The 21366-nt window shown below is 57.5% G+C and overlaps 1 non-coding gene across 1 annotated transcript; it reads right to left on the reverse strand.

The window, feature by feature from the left end:
* Positions 1–16687: 16687 nt before the first annotated feature.
* Positions 16688–21164, reverse strand: LOC103347565 (uncharacterized). The gene is made up of 3 exons (XR_016225187.1): positions 18282–21164; positions 18045–18136; positions 16688–16788 (listed from the first exon to the last, which is right to left on the reverse strand). It is a non-coding gene; the product is annotated as an uncharacterized LOC103347565 (transcript).
* Between the last annotated feature and the right edge of the window lie 202 nt (positions 21165–21366).

The following is a 21366-nucleotide window of genomic DNA, read 5'->3' on the forward strand; positions in this document are numbered from 1 at the left end:
AGGGCCGTATGGGAGAGATGCCAGCGTTGCAGGAGGCGGCTTTACCTGTTAGGCCACGATGCTGGCCCTGCTCATAGGAACTGAAAGGCTCTGCTGTGGTGGGAATGGTCTTTTGAATCTTCAGGGGGCCAGGGTGGAAAGAGTTCTGTTCTCTCCAGTGAGTTACTCCTTCAGTAAAGCCCATGATAATGAGACGGTTGACACCGGCAGTGATTACAGTTGAAGGTGGAACTCTGCACTGCCTAGTAAACTTCAGCATACACTTGACTGTTTCTATAAACACTGCCATTGACTTCTGTAAACAAGAGTTCATAATAATTCACTCAAATTGCCCAGCGCCGCAGCTCACTAGGCTAATCCTCCGCCTGTGGCACTGGCACACCAGGTTGTAGTCCTGGTTGGGACGCCGGATTCTGTCCTGGTTGCTCCTCTTCCAGTCCAGCTCTCTGCTGTGGCCCGGGAGGGCAGTGGAGGATGGCGCAGGTCCTTGGGCCCTGTACCCGCATGGGAGACCAGGAGGAAGCACTTGGCTCCTGGCTTCGGATTGGCGCAGCGCACTGGCCGCAACACACCGGCCTTAGCGGCCACTTGGGAGGGTGAACCAACAGAAAAAGGAAGACCTTTCTCTCTGTCTCTCTCTCTCACTCACTGTCTAACTCTGCCTGTCAAAAAATAAAAATTCACTCAAATTATCTTATAATGTGATGTTGGCATAATGTGACCATGCAACTTTCCAATATAAGTTTACTAAGAAAACGTTTTACCTTCTCCTTTAAAGAACTTTATATTTTGGGCCAGTATTATGGCGCTGCAGGTAAAGCTACTGCCTGTGACGCCAACATCCACTATGGGCAACGCTGGTTCGAGTCCAGGCTGCTCTACTTCTGCCCCAGCTCCCTTACTGATGCCTCTGGGAAAGCAGAGGAAGATGATCCAAGTGACTGGGCCACTGCCATCCATGTGGGAAAGCTGGATGGAGGCCCAGGCTCCGGGCTTTGGCCAGCCCTGGCTCTTGCTGCCATTTAGGAAATGAAGGAGCAGATGCAAGATCTCTCCCTCCCTCTCTGTCTGTAACTCTGCCTTTCAAATACATAAAGAAAATCTTTTTTCAAAAATAAGAACTTAATAATAAACACTGACTATATCTATATTCAGATTTACAAAGATAAATTATCTATTGAGTTGAATCCTATTCATACTCATTTTAAAATTTTTAACTGACATATGTGTACTTATTTATGGGGTACAGTATTATAATTTGATACAGGTAATGATCAGGCTAATTCATATTTCTCTCTTCTTAAATATCAGTTCTCTGTATTAAGGACTTCAAATTGGGCCGTCCTCTCCTGCTCGTCCAGGCATCCCAGCAGGGAGCAAAATGGGAAGCAGAGCAGAACTGCTCTAGTTTCCTCATGTATCTGTCCCATTGAGAGGGATGGGACATCGCAGCTACGGAATCAACCAGAGGTGGACACCTGGAGCCTGCCCAGGGCCTTCCTCCAACACTCCGGTCGCCTTTAAGAGCCTCCCTCTGTTAGAGTGAGCCTTGCTCATGGTCCCCCCAGTATACACTTGTCATCCTGATGTTTCTAACAGTTTCTTTATGCAACGCTATTTACTACAAACATTCTATTTGCATTTTGAGCTGTACACTATTGAACTAAAATTAAGCTTGCCTCATTTATTGCTTTTTTGTATAAACAATGACTTCTTCATTTGATCAATACTCTCTAATCTCTTTTTACTTCCTTTGTGTTTCATTTGTTTTAATTTTAGCCTTCCTGAAAAAGCTGCTTTTAACAATTTATAATTGGCTTTTAAAACATTTACTCTGGCTCGTGCTGCGGCTCACTAGGCTAATCCTCCACCTTGCGGCGCCAGCACACCGGGTTCTAGTCCCGATCGGGGCACGGGATTCTGTCCCGGTTGCTCCTCTTCCAGGCCAGCTCTCTGCTGTGGCCAGGGAGTGCAGTGGAGGATGGCCCAGGTGCTTGGGCCCTGCACCCCATGGGAGACCAGGATAAGTACCTGGCTCCTGCCTTGGGATCAGCGCGATGCACCGGCCGTGGCAGCCATTGGAGTGTGAACCAACAGCAAAGGAAGACGTTTTTCTCTGTCTCTCTCTCTCACTGTCCACTCTGCATGTCAAATAATAATAATAATAATAATAATAAATTTAACCCATTTTTTGTGGTTGTGGTTGGTGTCTTCTAATTTCAGTCACTCTCTTCTAAGGTTTTGGCTTACGTTTCATGGCTACTTTCAGTGCTCTCCCTTTTGCATGAGGAGTTACACTCTTGTTTCTGACTGATTTGAAACATCACACGCTGTCTTTAATTCTACCAGCTACTCTTGCACTGAAAAGCACTTGAACAGATATTTCTCTATTATCTCAGGTATTTACTCTGTCCTCTCATGTTTTTTCCTATTCTTTCTAGCACTACCCCTATATGTGAGAATATAGTCTGGAATAATTGAACTACAACCACGTTATTTTTATCTTTAAAAGGTTGTTTTTAACAAAACAGGTTAAATTTTAATGTTTAACATTTGCAATGTCTTTTTTAAAAAAGATTTATTTACTTATTTGAAAGTCGGAGTTACACAGAGAAGAAGCAGAGGCAGGGAGAGAGAGGTCTTCCATCCGCTGGTTCACTCCCCAGTTGGCCGTAACAGCCAGAGCTGTGCCGATCTGAAGCCAGGAGCCAAGAGCTTCTTACCAGTCTCCCATGCGGGTGCAGGGGCCCAAGGGCTTGGGCCATCTTCTGCTTTCCCAGGCCACAGCAGAGGTGCTGGTTCCAGTCCCGGCTGCTCCACTTCCAATCCAGCTCTCTGCATGTTTCCATGTGGGAAACCCGGAGGAAGCTCCTATCTCCTGGCTTCGGATTGGAATAGCTCACTCTGTTGCGGCCAGTTGGGGAGTAAACCAACAGATGGAAGACCTCTCTCTCTTTCTCTCTCTCTCTCCTTATCTTTCTATGTAACTCTTTCAAATAAAGAAATAAATCTTTAAAAAAAAAAGAGAGAGAGCTAGATTGGAACCAGTGCCCATATGGGAGGCCGGCACTGCAGGCAGCGGCTTTACTCAATACGCCACAGTGCCAGCCCCTACAGTGTCTTTATCTAGAGTAATTATCCAGGCCAGCGCCAAGGCTCACTAGGCTAATCCTCTGCCTGCGGTGCCTGCACACCGGGTTCTAGTCCTGGTCGGGGCGCTGGATTCTGTCCCGGTTGCCCCTCTTCCAGGCCAGCTCTCTGCTGTGGCCCGGGAGTGCAGTGGAGGATGGCCTAAGTGCTTGGGCCCTGCACCCCATGGGAGACCAGGAGAAGCACCTGGCTCCTGCCTTCGGATCAGTGCGGTGTGCCAGCCACAGCAGCCATTGGGTGGTGAACCAACAGCAAAGGAAGACCTTTCTCTCTCTCTCTCTCTCTCTCACTGTCCACTCTGCCTGTCAAAGAAAAAAAAATAGGGTAATTATCCAGACTTACTTCCTATAATTAATTGACTTTGACATTTATCATGAGGACTTCTACCATGCACGGCTGATTCAAAATTTTTGATTCTGATTAATTTTTAGAAGTCTATAGTATTTCTTTTTTGTTTTTTATTTCGGCTATAGTATTTTGAGCAGGACAATCTTCAGAGCCCATGATCAAGAGAATTCTTTCTGCGACTGTCACTTATTGTTTTTTTTTTGTTTTGCTTTTTACATATTTATTTATTTATTTGAAAGGCGTAGTTACAGAGAGGCAGAGAGAGAAAGAGACAGAGAGAGAGATCACTTCCATCCACTGATTCACTCCCCAGATGGCCGCAACAGGCAGAGCTGAGCCGATCTGAAGCAAGGAACCAGGAGCTTCTTCTGTGCCTTCCACATGGGTGCAGGGGCCCAAGGACTTGGGCCATCTTCTACTGCTTTCCCAGGCCATAGCAGAGAGCTAGATCATAAGAGGAGCAGCTGGGACTAGAACCGGTGCCCATATGGGACGCCGGTGCCTCGGGCCAGGGCGTTAACCATGGGCCACTTCGCCGGCCCCAATAATTCCTTTTTAAACACAGGAAGCTGGGGCCGGTGCTGTGGCTCTGGCGTAGTGAGTTAAAGCCTCCTCCTGCAGTGCTGGCATCCCATATGGGAGCCAGCTTGAGTCCTGGCTGCTCCACTTCCCATCCAGCTCTCTGCTATGGCCTGGGAAGGCAGTAGAAGATGGCCCAAGTCCTTGGAGCCAACACACTGTGCTCCTGCATCGGAGGCTGGGGGAGCTCTCTGGAGGGTCTAGGCAGAGCAGCACCGCCCCTGGCTGACCCCGTGCAGGGGCCTGTAGAGCTGCAGCCCTCGGGGGCCGGAAGGGCTCAGGACAGCTCAGACTGGGGAGATGTCTCTCTCCCGCTTCCGCTTGCCGGTGCTGATGGAGGCACGGGGCACTTCAAATCACCCAGGGAGCCCTGAGAACTCTGACATAATGAGTTCATGAGGACTTCTCCCACTCAGCAGGCCCCATCTAAACACAGGTGAGGTTCAGTTCCCGATGCATACTTTCAATTTTGTTCCTTCAAGGCTCAAGTTCAGAAAAAAAAAACAAAACAAAACAAAACAAAAACACTCCATTGCTGTGCTTATGTCAGTTTGCAGGTCATACTTCTGCTTGTTATGTGAGTTTCCCAAGGCAACGAAAAGGTCGATCATCTTATCTCCTGCAACATGGCTGCCATCAGACACCTAGAACAAGCCCCTATTCTACACCAAAAACTTCATATGGCAGAAAGCAACACAAAATCACTTTTCCCGGAGCTAACAATGAGCCAATGCAAACACCTAGTGCACTCTTGCAAGAATTGTGCCCCCTCGCCCCGTCAGGCCCACTGCTACAAGCAGGAGTGAACCCGCGAGGACTTGCTCCTTAGAAGCTCTGGCAAGTGGAATTCACCCACATGAACTCCTTTGGTCAACTTATGTTTGTCCATGTGGTGGGAGATACGTATTCAAAGGCTGTATTTGCAGCAGCCCAATCCGGAGAAAAGGCTAGAAATGTGATAAAGGCGGTTAAGTCAGCCCTGCTAGTCCTCGGTGTCCCCTGGACAATAAAGCCTGATAATAATAATAATAATAATAATAATAAACGGGCCAGCGTATACACCACAGGAATTTAATTCCTTCCTGAGGTCCTGGAACATACAGTCTGCCACAGGTATCCCATACAAGCCACAGGGGCAGGCAATCATTGAAAGAACTCATAGGACGATTAAAGATCTCTTACAAGGACAGAAAAACAACCGTATGCCCCCAGACCCACAGCTTGCTTTGACTGAGGTCCTTTTCACTATCAAGTTTCTTCCTTTTGATTCCAAGGGGTCAGCCCAGTTTATAAACACTGGGGATCCTTTCCATCCCAGACCCCGGCCCCTATGGTTAGGTGGAAATACCCCTGACAGGAGAATGGAAGGGGCCACACCCTCTCTAACCAAAGGTCGAGGATATGCTTGTGTCTTTCCAGAGAATGCGGCACAGCCCATTTGGGTACCAGCCAGAAACATCAAGCCTGCAACTGACAGCCAACCAGCACCAGCTGAACAAGACTGAGAGTCAGCCTTGTTAGCAGACGCACCTGCCCTATCATCCTACCCTGGGAAACTGCCCATAGCCACATCCATTAATGCTTCATACCCCACTAGCTCTAGTCAGCCACTCAAACGGCCCACAGCCTGTGTGTGGTCACACAATTCCTGGTTACCATTCTTCCTCATTCCTACCACATCTGAGCAAGCACACCAGTGGTCTCCCGTGTTGAGCACTGTTTAGTCAACGACGGGTAAGATCCCCTGGGGGACAACCTAAGACAGGCACAGCCACGTACAGAGACCACATGGACACAGGGTCAACAATGGTATGGCCAAAAATCATGCCTCCCATTGCTCAAAAATAAATGAAAGGGGGAAATGTGGTGGAATGAGAAGGCCATGTCAAGATGACCGCTGGCAAGCGAGCGTCAGTTACTCAGGAATGGCTTTGAATCCCATCTGGCAGTGGAGCCTGCCTGGCAACAGGCTGTGATTGGATGGCTTCCAATACTGCCTGACAACAGGCTGTGATTGGTTAGGGTATAAACCACCCCATGACCGGATTGGCTGTCTTGGCTATATAAGCTGTTGTACTAACTGAAATAAACGAGTCTGCGGGCTGCTTGCCTCAAGCCCACTTTCACCGGACTCCGGGGGTCTGTGTGGTGACTCCCTGCCTCTAGCCGCCACCAGGCTCCTCCTCTCAGAAACGACTCCACTGCAACATTGTTGAGAAATCAACTGCAACAGTGCACATGTGGAAGAAGCTGGACTCAGGGGCCGAGGCAGGGGATGGACCCCGGGTGGTCCAGGAGGGGATGCACGTGTCCCAGTGGTGTCTTCCCCACGTTGCCTGCCCTGGGGTTGTCATCAGGGACAGGGCCCAGTCCTCCTCCAGCCCCATCTCACTCGGGCTCCTGCTGGGGGATGCTGTCTGCCATGAGACCCTCACCAGAAGCTGGTGCCGTGCCACGCTCTCGGGCTGGTCAAGCCACAGGCAAAGTGAACTTCTTTCATTTTCTAAGCAACGCGGCTTCAGGTATTTTGCTATTGCCACACAGAGTGGCCAGGACTCCCCTCCAACTGCAGCTAAATGCCCTCCAATGTCCCTGCAGGGTTTCTGAGAAAGCCTCTTCCCGAAGCATCAGGGGTTCCCCATCGCGGATTTTAGTTGAGGTCTCCCTAAACCAGCTCTGGCTTCCTGTGCCCCCTAAACCCCCAGGTCTGAGTCCTCTGTTAGGGGTGGCTGGGGGTCCAGGCAGAGGCCAGCTCAGCAGCACTGCTCACGGCACCTGGGAGTCCGGCAGGACTTCGAGTCCCTCAGGTCAACCTCTAGAGCCATCGCGGGGCCTCATCTGTGTCCTGGGAGACAGGAGCCGGGTAGGAGCTGGGAAATGCTGAGTCTGCGAATTCACCGCCAGTCCTTACAGGGCTCTGGAGCCGCCCCTGCATTTCAGGTGAGCCATGGCCCGCGTGGCCGGCTGAGAGCTGTGGCTACACGGCCACAGAGATCACCTCTGACAGTGGTGCTTGTGGGAGAGCAAGGTGACCTGCGTGCTAGGGCCCTTCCTGCCCACAGCACATGAGCTCAGCACACAGACCAGGCCCCTCCAGCGCGCTGCGGCAGCCCTTCCTGGAGAACCTCTCTGAGTCCCAGGGCAAAGGGCTCTACTCCCGTGGTGTTCACACACAGGCACAGCCGAGAGCAAGTCCCTCTCACCTCCACCGAGAATCCATGCAATTCTATCAAATGTGCCTCCTGCCTACGCTACCAACACCTGGTCAGTTGGGCAGTAGACGCACTCTGGCCACTGGTCGCCTCCCAGCCCACAGTGCACATCCTCTCCCATGTGGGAGAGCCATGTGGGGTCAAGCCAGGGATGCTGCAGCCACGGCCGCCCAGGTCTAGGGGAGAGCACAGAGGTGACACAGGCCCTCCAACCACGGCTGTTCCTATTGTGCCGATCTGTCCCAGAGGTCACGGGCACTCACGGCTGCTGCTCTCCCACCCTGGCCCAGTCCCCACAGGGCACAGCTGAATCTCAGGCATTGTCTGCAGGGTCCTGAGTGGGTCTCTGCCTGGGGCTGGGGGCTGTGGAACCACCCATCTCCCCAGGAACACGGGGAAGCTTGCTGCCGCTGGGCGCCGGGATCACAAACTGGAGCAAACTCCTTTCCATGGAACAATTTAATACAGGCTCAGCACCACCTGAGGGTGGTGGTGGGGGAGGGGGCGGGGAGGAGAGTACAGTGGCTCCTGGCACGGCTGTTGTCTTCCAGTGTCAGGGTGTCCTGGCCCCAGGAAGAGCCTGGGCGGTGGGGGCTCAACCAAGTGCATAGGATGCCGTGAAGACACACGGAAGGCTGCTGCCCAGCCTGGGCAGGACAGATGGTGGACTCGGCCTCTCTTCTAGGAGGCACCCATCATCCAGGTGCCCCACAGAATAAGAGGTAAGGAGGCCTCTGGCCAGGGAGGGCACGCGGGCCTGGTCTCCCAGCCCAGGGCTGGCTCTGGCCGGCTCCAGCCCGTGACTCTCCCCAGAGTGCGTGGGGCTGCCATGCCAGTAGTGGGGAGTCTTCAGCCGTGGCCCCCAGGCGGGGACAGCCTGCATGGGCCCTGGTTCCGGGGGCTCTGAGGCCCGTGGAGGAGCCCACATCCACAGGCCCTCCCGGCTGCCAGCGTCGGAGGAGTCGTCCTCCCTGTGCTCTGGCCCGCTCAGGTTAGGGAGACTGGCGCACTGGCACAGGCCTCCCCACCTCGAGCACTTTGGAGACTCCGTGGGGCTGGCAGAACCTGGAGACTCTGCGGTCCCCACAGGGGAGCCCAGGCCGAGGGGCTCTGGGCTGCCTTCCCAGCTCTCCTCCTCCTCCATGCCTTCCCTCTTGGTGATGCGGAGGCCAAAGCTTCCTGGAGGACGGATCATCACTGCACGGGTAGCGGGACCCCTGGTCTGCTCCCACACTGCCACTGTGTCCTGAATGGTGATTTTGGCCTTCGGAGCAGTGGGGGCAGGAACGTGCATCTGGGGGACGCGTGCCTGCCCCAGGGGCCTGCTGCACTGTTCGATGGCCTTGGCTGGAAGAAGAAGAGACGCGGTTTGCTTCTCCACAGCCCCCGTCTGGCCTGCAGGGTGCCTGCCCCGACCTCATCCTGGGGTCCCCATCACCACGTGTGACGCTGAGGACTCTTCCAGGCTGCTGGCCCCAGACGGGAGGGTGTGTGCAGCCCGGGCCAGGGGAGCCCTGGGACACCACCGGCTCCTCCTGCACAGCCATCACAGGGTGGATGGCCCTGAACTCCTTGCCTCACTCTCATCTCTGGGGACTAAAGCACCAACTCAGGACCCCATCACCTTCCCCACCTGACCTGCTGCGCCCTAACAGTGCATTGGCTGAATTTCCCGCATCTGAGTCCCTCCTACATGGCTGGAAAGGAACTGAGCCTAAGATGATGGGGTGAGAGCTGGGGCTGTGGGGCAGACATGGAGTCCGGTTCAGGCCCTTGGGGACAGGGAATGCAGTTTCTAAAGAGGTGGCAGGGGTGCCCTGTGTCCTCTGCCCCTGGGCCACTGTCTCTTTCCTGGTGAGACTGGGCTGTCACCACTACTGTCCTACGAGCACCCAAGGAGGCAGCATCTGGAGGTGCAGTGGGGCCTCCCCAGTGCCTGGACAACCTGCACCTGGGCCCCCACTTAGAGCCTCTAGAGCTGGGACAAGCCCATCTCTGCTCTGCATGGGGACCCAGGCGCTCAGGTCCATGATGGCAGCAGCAGCAGGGGACAAGCACAGGGACCCCTCCCCACTAGAGCCCAGAAGCCAGCGATGCTCCGGGTCCCGCTGCCTTCTGTTGGCCTGAGGCTAGGGCTGCAGAGCCCACACTCTTGTGTTCTGCCACGGGGGCCCCCAGCGCCTGCCTCTGTGCCCAGCCCTGCTCGCAGGAGTGCACTCGGCCCCCACAACTGGGCTCAGGGCACCTGGGCCTTCCAGGGGTTCTCAGATGGCTGAAGGGGATCCAGTGCTGGCAGCCTTTACATCACTGCACAGGGTCTCCCACAGCCCCACCTCCCTCTAGCCCTACCCACATGCAGGTGGAAGCCCCGCCCACCCCTGTCCTAGGAGGGTCCTGTGTGCAGACAGCTGTGGTCATCGGGCCAGGAGGCTGTGTGGGGTCAGTTGGGGAGAGGCCCCCTGGGCAGGCAGGGCCGCTTCTCATCTTGCTGGATTGGGGGTCCAGCTGTGCTCCAGGCTCCTGGGGGCACTGAGCCAGGACACCTGCTCCAGACCTGGGCAGGGTAGCTCAAGGCAGGGCCTCCAATCCACTCCAGAGTGGGATTCAGCCGAGGAGCCAGAGCCACAAATGCCCTGAGGACAGCTCCACGGCCCGGCCCCAGAGTGGTGGGGGGAGAGCCGGCACCCACAGGAGGATTCTGGGAAGCTGCCCGAGGCCCTGCCAGGCCATGCTGTCAGAGCTTCAGAAAGCGGAACTGCTGAGCCCGGGGAGGACAAGGAGGACCAGGAAGAGGTGAGGCCCTGGGCGGGGATGTCAGGGCCTGGCACTCCCACTACTGACTCCCCCAAGGGAGCATGGGACGGGGCCTTGTGCTGGACTCACCTTCGGGAGGCAGGAGGCACTGGAGCTTCCCCAGCTCACGCATGGAGGCCCGCAGCTGCCTGATGACCGCATCCTCACTCAGAGACCAGGCCTGCTTCAGGGTCACCTGCAGGAACTCCCGGAGGTGGTCCCGGGGCATCTTCAGCAGGCGCTCTAGACATGCGGGTGGGTGTCAGGCTGGGAGGTGCCCTAGGGATGGCGCAGCCACCATGGCTGCCCCAAGCCCTGTCCCAGCACCAGACATGGGCTGCAGACACCCTTGGACACCCTTGGGTGTCAAGCCAAGCCCTGGAGGGACTGCTCAGGGGCCAATTGACAGTGCGATGACCCTGGCCACTTCTCCTTGTGGTCTGTGGGGGCCTGGGATTGGGGATGCAACAGGGGGATTCTCAGTGCCCTCCTGAAGGGAACCCAGGCCTCCCCAACCCCCTCATCCCTCCCTCAAGCCCTGCTCATGAGGGACAGGCAGGGGGACCCCCAGCTCCTCCGTCCCAGCACCCGGGCCTCTGTGGGCCCTGAGGACTCACTGTTATGGATCTTGAGGGTCGTGTATGCCATGGCTGGGAGCACGTGCTCGCCCTCCAGGATGTATATATCCCATATTCTCAGAGCCAGGTGGAATGGCACCTGGGGACAGAGGCATTGGAGGACCCGCCGTCAGGGCCTCAGCAGGGCCCACAGGGGTGGGTGTGCAGTGTCACTCCCCTAGGACAGAGGGAGACTCCAGGAGGCTGATCACACAAGAAGGCCAGAGCTCCTCCTGGGAGGGGAGGGGAGGCCATGCCTCATGGCCACATCCCTGCCCACTCAGCGAACCAGACCCACAGAGGATGACCATGTCCTGTCCTGGACCCTGGGGGTCTGCACACTTTGGAAGCCACACTGGAGATGCCAGACACCCCAGGGACCTGGGGAGGGGTCAGCCCTTGGGCTGTGCTGCCACCAGCCTATGCCACGGGGGGTCTATGGATCTCCTGCCTCTCACTGTAGGGCTCTGGCCTTTGCCAGGCTCTCAGGATGGGTCCTGGTGGGACCTGTCCCCTCCTTGCTGGCTCTGAGGCTCAGCCTCAGCTTGGACCACCCTTAGCAGGGCTGGACAGGGCCTGCCTGGTCTGCACAGCAGGCTCCCTCCTGTGTCTTCTGGTGCTGGGGGAGCTCAGAGTCACAGGCCACCAGCACCAGAGAACCAGGCACTGGGGCAGGAGCTTCCCTGGGCAAGGGGTCCCCGGGGCACTTACCCCATCCAGGAAGCACTGGATGTACCAGTGGGCGGTGGAGTCCTCCAGGCACACACCCTCCTTCTCCTAAGAAGAGGCAGAGGCAGAGGGGGCTCAGGGCCCAGGGCCCAGGCCTGACTCCCTCTAATCTGAGCCCTGGGGCAGAGCCCCTGGGTGCAGGAAGCCCAGCAGCAGGGGCATCCCCCCTCCCAGCCATGCAGGTTCCTGAAGGGACACAGGTCCCTCCTTCCACTCTGCTCTGGGGACAGCGTCTCCCTTCAATCTACGCCAACTCTGGGGGACCAAGTGCTGGACAACAAACCAACACCCAAGCTGCCGCGGACCCCCATAACCAAGGAAAGTTTTGGTGAGGACGTGGCCTCCCCTGGCTCAGGAAGCAGTCCCATGAGCCCAGAGCCCCCAAGAGGAGAAAGGAGATGCTTAACTTACCAGGTGTTTCTCCAGGGAGGGGAGCACGCGATGCACAATGAGCCCCAGGTGTTGCTGGAATCGCTCCAGTTTGGGGGTGTTTGGTTTGTAGAAACCTGAGTAGAATCAGCCACACCCTCATGTGAGAGCCTCCTCCTAGGAAGGCTGGAGAGCCCCAGGCCTGGGTGGGGTGCTTCTGAGCACTGAGGGTCAGGGGAGGCTGGACCAGGGGCAGGTGGGGATGAACGTGGCCAGGGCAGAGGATCTGCTTGGGAGGTGGGTGCAGGTGGGTGACTGTGTGCAGCCCAGGCCAGGCTGCCCCCTGGAGCCCGCTGGGGTGGGTGCAGTCAGACTGGGTGACTCCTGACCATTCCAAGACTCAGGAGTGAGGAGGGGTGACCGTACAGGGGATACTGCCTTCCACAAGTTCCCTAGGTGTGGCTCTGTGCTTGAGAGTTGTGTACAGACGTGTGAGGCAGAAGAGCCAGAATCGACCTGAGTCACTGGACAAGGACAGGACCCCTTGTTCTGAAGGTTCCCACACCCAGGATGGCCATGGCCAAGCTGCAGGGCCTTTGGGTGGTGGTGAAAGAAGGCGGCTGGCTCAGTCTGGGAGGCCTCTGCCAGCCCTGGCTTCCTGGGAGCCCCCCCCCACACTGTGACACTGTCCTGCACATTCAGGAGCCAGTGAGGGCCGTGCACGGACTTGCATGCACTGGGCCCCATACTCCATCCACCTACCCTGCATCGCGTGCTTCCTGCTTTCCATGAGCTGCACCAGGGCCCAGAAAGAGTCCTCCTCGGGCATATACATGAGCAACAGCGCCACCACATGGCTCAGACCCTGGCTGTAGCCCACCTCCTGCAAGATCCCAGAATACCTTTAGGAGACCTCCCCTGGCAAGAATGATATCCTAGGATGGCCCACCTCTCAGGGAGATCAGGGTCACCCACTGAAGGGTCCAGGAAGATTTAGGCACAGGGAGCCCCTGTGCCTGAATCCTGCCACTTGGTGTCAGCTGCCCAAGAATTGGAGCCCAGAGAAGTTCTCCAAGTTCCTGGAGGGAATCCTGCAGGGCCTGAGCTTAGGCAGCACAGGGGGAGAGCTCAAGTATGGACACCTGTTACCCCCAAGATGTCAGCATGGGCCGGGTTGCTGTGGGAATCCAGATCCATGCCCATGGAAGCTTCTGGACCCCTGAGCTCTGCAGGTGAGCCGGTGGCCCTTTCTCACACGAGGAAGAAGTAAGCCAGGAAGTGCTACCAGGACCGGAACAGGAGGTGCCTCTGGCATGGGTGCAGGCCTGGGCTTCCTGAGTGCCAGGCCCCCTGGGAACCAGGGCACCAGGCAGGGTTGGCCAGTGGCAGGTCAGGGGGGTGGGGATGTCCAGGCCTTGCTGGGTCACCCATGGAGCCCTGTACCTGCTCCACGCATGGGAAAGTCTGAGTGGGTGGTTGTGGCAGTGGCGCTGTACAGAGTGGGATTCAGGCCCATGGGTCCAACCACAGGGCTGGTGGGTGTAATGGCATCAGTGGGACCCAGAGCAAAGTCGTACACCTGATCTGCCCTGCCTTCGCCCCCCGCCCCACTGTGTGGAATGCTAGTCCTGGGAGGGGCATCCCAACACGGCCAAGCTCCTGGGGTCTGGAGACCAGCCCAGGAGAAGGCTGCCTTTCTCCTCCCAGAACTTGAGGTTGGGTCCAAGGAGGCTCGGAGCCTGGCCTCTACCGCTCTTCCTTGGAGCTGTGGATGAGAGAGGCCCCTCAACCCAGGCTGGGATCTCTGTGACCAGGGGTGCCCTGCAGGGACTGCCGGGATAGCACCTGCGCTATGATCCCAGAATACTCACGGGATTGTAGACGGAATAGGCCATCAGTATGTGGAATAAGGCCTGTTGGCTGGAAGAGAGAGGACAGAGGCCGTGTGTCTTGTGCTGCCGAGGCTCTCAGTGCAGCTCTGCCTAACAGAGCCTGACAGCCACACGCAGGGCCCGTGACACTCTGCTCATGCGCAGTGACGTCGTCAGGGCACCTGCGTGTTGTCCACCGTGTGGGTGAGTGCCGCCTGCATGGACACGCACACCTCCCAGGGCGCAGTCACGTGCACTTTCATTTCCCCAGGTGGGTGTTCAGGGCACAGGTGAGCGTCCCACTGTGGGAGTGCAGTCCCGTGTGTCCAAGCTGTGCAGAGTCAGCCTCCCATGCACGTTTAGCCTTGTAGGGAGCAGCACCCGGTGTCCTCAGTGGTTTTAGTTCCCCCCTCCCACAGCTGTGCGCTGGTGCCCCTTTGTGGTGTAGGGAATAAGTGTGTGTTCATGCGCTGAGGAGGTGAATTGTGTGTGCTTTCATGAAGGGTCCCCCCGAGCCTGTGTTCCCGGGGTACTGGGGGGCTGCCCACTGCTTCCTTGTGACTGAGTTGAAGGGCTCCTTGAATATTCTGGAAACAACACCTTTATTAGTTAGATTGCTACTATTGTCTCCCCTGGTGTTTCTTTTCATTTCATTCTCTCCACAGTGTCTTTGGGAAAGTTTGTGTACTATAGAAAAGGCAAGTTTGTTTTCTGTGCTCAATGAACTGTTTTAGGCTTGCACCCAATCTTCCCTAGGGACCCCATGTGCCCCAGGACCCTTGCTCCTCCCACCCGCGGGTCCTCCCCAGCCCAGAGGCCTCACTTCATTCCGTAACGTTCCCGGAACATGAGGTGGTTTCTGAAAGTCCATGCGATGGCGGAGTCGATGTGATGGAAGTGAGTGGCGCCCAGCCTGGCCAGCTCTTTCATCTCCTGCAGGGCAGGGACAAGGGGGAGGGGCAGCCTCAAGAACTGCCCAAGCCCCATTGCCACACAAGGACCTCAAGTCCACGTCAGCTCTTTTGGCTGACATGGAGTTCCCTGCAAGCGCTCATTCCTTTCTGGGTCCCGCCTTGAGGGAGGGTCATGGGCTCCCTACTTGCCTCAGTGCCCACGTAACCCTGACGGTCAGCAGCAGACAGGGGCTCTGAAAGGTCCCTGTGCACTCCCCCTGCCTGCCTCAGCTCTCAGCACGACGTGGTCTGCCCCCAGCCAGGCTTCTGAGCCTCCTAGCTGAAATCTCAGGCCCTGCCCTCCAGGAGTCAACCACAGCCTAACCACTGCCCCATGCTGCCCCCTGCTGGAGGGGCCCATCTCCATCTTGACATTGCAAGCCACCCTTGGCTTGGAGCTGAGCCTGGGCAATGACTGTCTCCAGGCCCAGCTCCCAGGGCCAGCCCCAGACTGCAGACTTGGGGGAGGCAGGGTGGGAAACACAGCTGGGCCCTGCTCCCTGATGGCAGCCAGGGGCCATGAGAGCCAGCTGCAGTTGACTGCCCTCTGCTCACACCAGTCCTCACTCCCTCCTTTCCCAGAAGCATTGAGAGCTGTCTGACCATTGGAGCGGCCTCTCCAGGCAAGGGCAATGCCAGGGGCTGCAAGTCCATGTGAAGGCAGGGCCAGCTGTGGGCAGGCCTAGGTGAGGGCCGGCCAGCTGCGGGCAGGCCATGTTAGCACAGAGCCTGTGGGGCTCCCTACCTCACACCATTGTGATCTCATCCTGGGAGACCCCCGCCCATCAGGGACCAGCAAGTCCTCTCTTCTGGCCGTATGCCAAGCTGCCCAGGTGAGCTCAGCAGAGAGCAGGTTAAAGCCTCTGGCACAAAACACACCTGTCCAGTCCCAGCTGGGTCTGAGGAGATGTGGAGGAGGCACTGACTAGGATCTAGGGAGAGGAAGGCAGGATGGGGAGGAGGCTCCCGAGGGCTCAGTGAGGGACGGTCCTCCACGGAGACTCAGGCTCCTGAGCAGGCCCGAGCAGGCCGGGCCCCCTTGGGCTGAGTGCAGAGCCGTACCGCGTATTTGCCCGGGTTCTGGGCCTTCCTCTTGTCCACCTCCAGCATCACGGCCCACACCTTCCCACGCACCTGGGCAGGGATGCCTTTGTAGATTCTGCGCTGAAACTACAGGAGAGAGGAGGCTCTGGTGAGTGGTGAACGTGGCCACTCGTGGAGGCAGCGCAGGGTGAGACAGCAGAGGGAGAAGCAGGGGCTCCCTGTGTATTGGCAGAGGGAGGATCTGCCCAGAGGGGGGCCTTATGACCCACAGTGACTGGAGGGCCAAGGGCTCAGGGGCACCGGCTCTGCCGTGTACGGACTGCCCCCACAGGGCTCCTGGAACCACGCCTGCCCTGCATCCGGGATTGTCTTCAGCAGTGACTTCAGATTTTCTACCAGGACAGTGTCCTGTGTGTATGGGGAGGTGTGCCCATGACCCGTGTCCCTAGGGGCTGGACAGTTGCCCCTGGGCATCTGAGAGGCAGGCGGTGCCTGGCACAGGAATGGGCACTGCTCAAACCCCAATTCAGCTCTCAGTGTTCCCGAGGGGCCCTCATCGCCACGGTACCTTGTCGCTGCCGCGGTATTTACTATGGTTCTTGATCATCTTTATCCACTTCTGGATCCTTCTTACCTCCTGTTTACGCTGGAAAACGAGACAGGATGGTGTGAGCCCAGCTTGGGGCTCTGAGAGGGGCCCTCGGATGCAGCTCAGGAGCTCTGTGGCTGCTCAAATGGAAGGAGCCAGAAAAGGCACAGACCGTGAGCCCCAGATCTTCTGTCTGGGGGAGCATCGGTGGCCTGGCCTCTGACCCGAACTGCCCCGTCTTCAAGGAAGAGCCCCTGAGCTCCAGCCAGGTCACTCCCAACCATGCCAATGAGTCAGGGCGGCCGCCAGCAGACGCCCCTGAGCTGTGGCTCACTTCTGGGACAGGTGAGTGTGGTAAGATGTCAGCAGGTGCCGTGTAAGTACCACATCGCGGGACCTTATGGCGCTCCCACTCACCACTGCCGAGCCCCACGTGCCCCTCCGCCCAGCTCTGCTTCCAGATGACTGGCCCATGGCCAAGGACTTGTCCTTACCTTTGCCCCCGGGGTGCTGTCCTGGGGCAACTTCTGCTCACTGGAAAGCAAGGGAGGTGGAGAGGTGAGGACAGGACCACAACAGGCACCGCGACCTCCCTAGTGGGGCAGGGAAGGACCAGCTTCATCCTCTCAGCACAGGGGACTGAGACGGGAAGGGAGGGGCTGGTGACCATGAGCACAGGGAGCCTAGGGCCAGGCAGGGGCCCTTGCTGCCAGTGGGGGGCTCCAGGCCTGTCAGAGGTCCACCTTCATGGGTGTGTGGCAGCCCCCCACAGCAGTTGTGGGGTGGCTGTCCTGAGCAGAGCCAGGCTGCCCAGGGTTGAGGCTTCTATATCCCCACATCAGCTCTGCCCAGGACGTCACCCTGGAACTGACCGAGTCCGGGTGGCCTTCCTGAGAGATGCTCAGTGCTGTGAGTGTGCACCTGGGGCTCGAGGCACCTGGGACCCCCACACCACTCAGGGTCCCCCACCGCCCACCCTCCCCCCGTGCCCTGGCCTCCTGAGGTCATGTGCCCCACCTCACCTCTCCTCTGTCAGCCCGGACCCTGGCCATCTCTCCACCACTCTGCTCCTACTTATTCTCCAGGTTCTGGCACAACATGGAGGCAGAAGCCCTTATCCCCATGCTAAGGTGGGCTGCTGAGTCATGCCAGAGACGGCCCGAGATGTCTCCATCCCTCCAGGTCACCGGAGCCCACCCTCCAGCCACGGGGCCTCTCTCCCTGACATCTGTGGGAACAGCCTCCAAGTGTGCTTCCTGCCCCAGGCCCCACTCTTGCCAGCACAGACCCGGGGGCAGGGCCATAAGCTGCACCCTCCCTGTGGTCTGTACTGCGGGAGCCCACAAGCAGGTTCAGAGCCACAGAGACCACATCCCTGGCCATCCTTCAGACTAGGTCTTCGTAAGCCTTGAGCCTGGCCCTGAAGCCAGGCACCTGCTGGACAACTGCCCACATGCTAGGCTGGTGCCCCAACCCTGTGGACACAGCTCTGGAGTGGCGATGGCCAGGCTGTGTTGCCTGGGAGCATGGGGACCTGCAAGCCACCCCCTCTCCTTAACAGAAACAGAGGCCTCAGAGTAAGAGTGCCCAGTGCTTGCCCCACATCCAGCTCTGTCCCTGCCTGCAGTCCTGAGTCCCAGGGTCACTCGGCTCTGGCCAAATGCTGACCAGTGCCTGCCTGTGACCACAGCTGGGCTCAAGGTCGGGGCCCGGGGACAGGTGTGCCGCCTCATGTTGGGGTTTCTGACCCCAGTCCCGCCCTGGGGTGAGCTGGGGTGCGGAGGACTCACTGCAGGAACCCAAGCCTGTCAGGGACGAGGCAGCCGCCTTCATCGTCCTCTTCTTCGGGCACCAACAGTGCCGCTCCTCGGCATCCCTGCAGCTGAGAGGGGACCTGGATGAGAAGTTCTAGGGGAGCTGTTCGTCCTCCCCCTCTCCCCGTGTCCCCAGGGAGGCAGGATCTGGCTCTCACAGGCACAGTCCTTGAGGCAGGGCCCCACCTCCTCCCCCAGCACCCTGGCCTGTACCTGCTCATATTGTCTGATGAGCGCTGCTCGCTCCTGGGCCCTCCGGGACCTCAGGGCGTTCATATCCAATCTGTAAGACACACACGCACATGTGAGTCAGCACTGGGGAGCGCACAGGAATGCTGCCCTGAGGGCTGTCCCCCTGGTCAGAGGGGGGACTGCCACACAGCCAGGCAGGCGGGCACCTGGTGGCCGGGACCCTGGAGGATGACTTGTGCAGAGCTCAGGGACTAGGGACGGTTGGGTGTCGCTCCCCCTCTTCGTGGAGGAACGACACTAAACGCTGCCTAGGCTTCATATCCGAGTCACGGCACCATTATGTCGCTCCCCCTCTTCGTGGAGGAGCAACACAGGACCCTGCGCTGTTCTTTCGTCTGCTCGGCCCTCCCCGGGTTTGCTGCTGGTTCTTCCCGGGTTGGCTACTATCCCTTCCACCTCCGTGGAAGGGCAGTTCCCCCTGGCCGCATTCCCCACTTCCGCAGGGGAGCGGCACACCGCCGGCCGGCTTTCTCGGGGGCTGCACGGGTTCCCTTAGATGTTCCCCATAGATGTTCCTGGTGCATGCCGTCTCTCTCCTCCTTTATAGTCCTCCTCCGCCAATCCCAACTCGGCTGAGTACGCTGCTCTCCAATCAGGAGCAAGTCCTACAGTTAATTGGTTGAACTGGAGGCAGCTGTGCGGAAGCTGTTTACTTCTCTCCCAGCGCCATATTGTGGGAGAGCAGATGCATAGAATAAGTCCTAATTCGAGTAACTTAGTCCAGTCCGGATTGCTCCCCACAGATCCCCCTTTCTTTTTATTTTTTGGCGTTGATACGCGCCTGTCTTCGGTGTCCCGCAGCACACACTCTGCTGTACTTGCTAGAGTTGCCACAGGCTCTTACAAGTCCTATCAATCAGGAAAACCGAATCCGGGTCCTCTCTTCGCCATTGTGAGGAGGTTTTTAGGCGCTGATGCGTGCCTGTGTTCGGTGCCCTGCAGCGCATGCTCTGCTCTGCTAGAACTGCCTGCAGGTGTTTACAAAACCTATCAGGCAAACCGAATCCAAGCCTTCTCATTGCCGTATTGTGGGGGAGACTTATTAGTGTTGGTTTGTGCCTATCTTCGGTGACCTGCAGCTCATACTCTGGTCGAGCTTTGCTGGCGCTTACCGCCTTAAATCAGGCAGACCGAATCCAAGCCTCCTAATTATTGCATTGTGGGGAAGCTTTACTGATGTTAATTCGTGCCTGTCTTCGGTGACCTGCGGCTAGCCGCCCAGGTGCTCATCGCCTCACTAATCGGGCAGACCGAATCCAAGCCTTCTAATTGGCATGTTGAGGGGAGGCCTTATTTTTCTCTATTTCTCTATCTCCGGGCATTCCTACCTCTCCCATTTCACTTCTATCTTCCAGCATTCCCATTTCTCTTTTACTTCACTTCCAAACTTCTGTTTCTCTTATCCCCGCAGCTTCCCGGCACCTCGCCCTGCCGGCAGCTTCACGGCTCCGCGCAGCTTCCCGGCGCCTCGCCCCGCCAGCGGGCTCCGCCCCGAGGCTGCTTCTCCGCGCCTCGCCGGCTCTGAGCCGCTTCAGCCCGCGCCTCATCTGCGCGGCTTCCCGGCTTTGCGCGGTCCGCGGTCTCCACGCTTAACCCTTTCGCGTCTGAACCACGGCCTACGCCAGCCCCGTTCCCTATCTACTCACGCCCCGTGCTCTCTCTGCACGCGGCGGCTTCCGCGAGTAACACAGCGTAGCTTGCGTCTCCACCACTAGGATTCAATCTAAGTTCCCCGGGCTAGTCTGGCGAATTCAACCCAGCGTACGTCTCCGCCTCACGATTTGGCTTCCCGTCCTTTGCTCCCCGGGCTAATCAGACGGATCCCAATCTGGCTTGCGTCTCAGCTTCTAGTTTCAACTTTTCGCCCCCTATTCCCGGGCTAACTTGAGAACCCCAAAGTGGCTTTCGTTTCCGCCTCGGCCTGCCCCCCGCGGCTTCAATTTCCCTAACATTTTTCTCTACCCGGTATGTTTCCCCAAGTTTTCTTCCAACAATATTCCTCCCTCATTTCTCCTGGCCTCTCCCCACAGTCCGCGTCCGAGTCTGTTTGTTCTAGCTTTCACTTTCGCTTTCGACCTTAAAGATTTCTCCCAGCTTCCCCCCGTAGTCCGTATCCGAGTCTATGCCTAGGCTTTCAATAGCTTCTTCCGGCTCCTTTTTCGTCCGGCTTTTCCCTAGGCTGTTTCGAGTCTATGCCTAGGCTTTCAATAGCTTCTTCCGGCACCCTTTTCGTCCGGCTTTTCCCTAGGCTGTTTGCTAGTCTCTCTCTCTGGTACTTTCCTGCTTCTTCCCGTTTCTTCCCTCCTAAGTTTGCTATCCGTCCTAGGTTTCCTAATCCGAGTCAGGTTTCCTATCCGAGTCACGGCACCATTATGTCGCTCCCCCTCTTCGTGGAGGAACGACACTAAACGCTGCCTAGGCTTCATATCCGAGTCACGGCACCATTATGTCGCTCCCCCTCTTCGTGGAGGAGCAACACAGGACCCTGCGCTGTTCTTTCGTCTGCTCGGCCCTCCCCGGGTTTGCTGCTGGTTCTTCCCGGGTTGGCTACTATCCCTTCCACCTCCGTGGAAGGGCAGTTCCCCCTGGCCGCATTCCCCACTTCCGCAGGGGAGCGGCACACCGCCGGCCGGCTTTCTCGGGGGCTGCACGGGTTCCCTTAGATGTTCCCCATAGATGTTCCTGGTGCATGCCGTCTCTCTCCTCCTTTATAGTCCTCCTCCGCCAATCCCAACTCGGCTGAGTACGCTGCTCTCCAATCAGGAGCAAGTCCTACAGTTAATTGGTTGAACTGGAGGCAGCTGTGCGGAAGCTGTTTACTTCTCTCCCAGCGCCATATTGTGGGAGAGCAGATGCATAGAATAAGTCCTAATTCGAGTAACTTAGTCCAGTCCGGATTGCTCCCCACAGTTGGGGAAGGACAGCCCCCACCTTGCCTCCCCTGCCCTCGGAAAGGGGCGCTCCTCCCCCAGCCTGGCAGCCACGTGTCCTCCAGGGAGCCCAAGTCTACGGGGCTCCCTGGCATGCTCCCAGCTCCCGCATCTCT

This window comes from Oryctolagus cuniculus, chromosome 18, assembly GCF_051225735.1.
Source record: "Oryctolagus cuniculus isolate XC-2025 breed Fujian yellow rabbit chromosome 18, ASM5122573v1, whole genome shotgun sequence".
NCBI lineage: Eukaryota > Metazoa > Chordata > Mammalia > Lagomorpha > Leporidae > Oryctolagus > Oryctolagus cuniculus.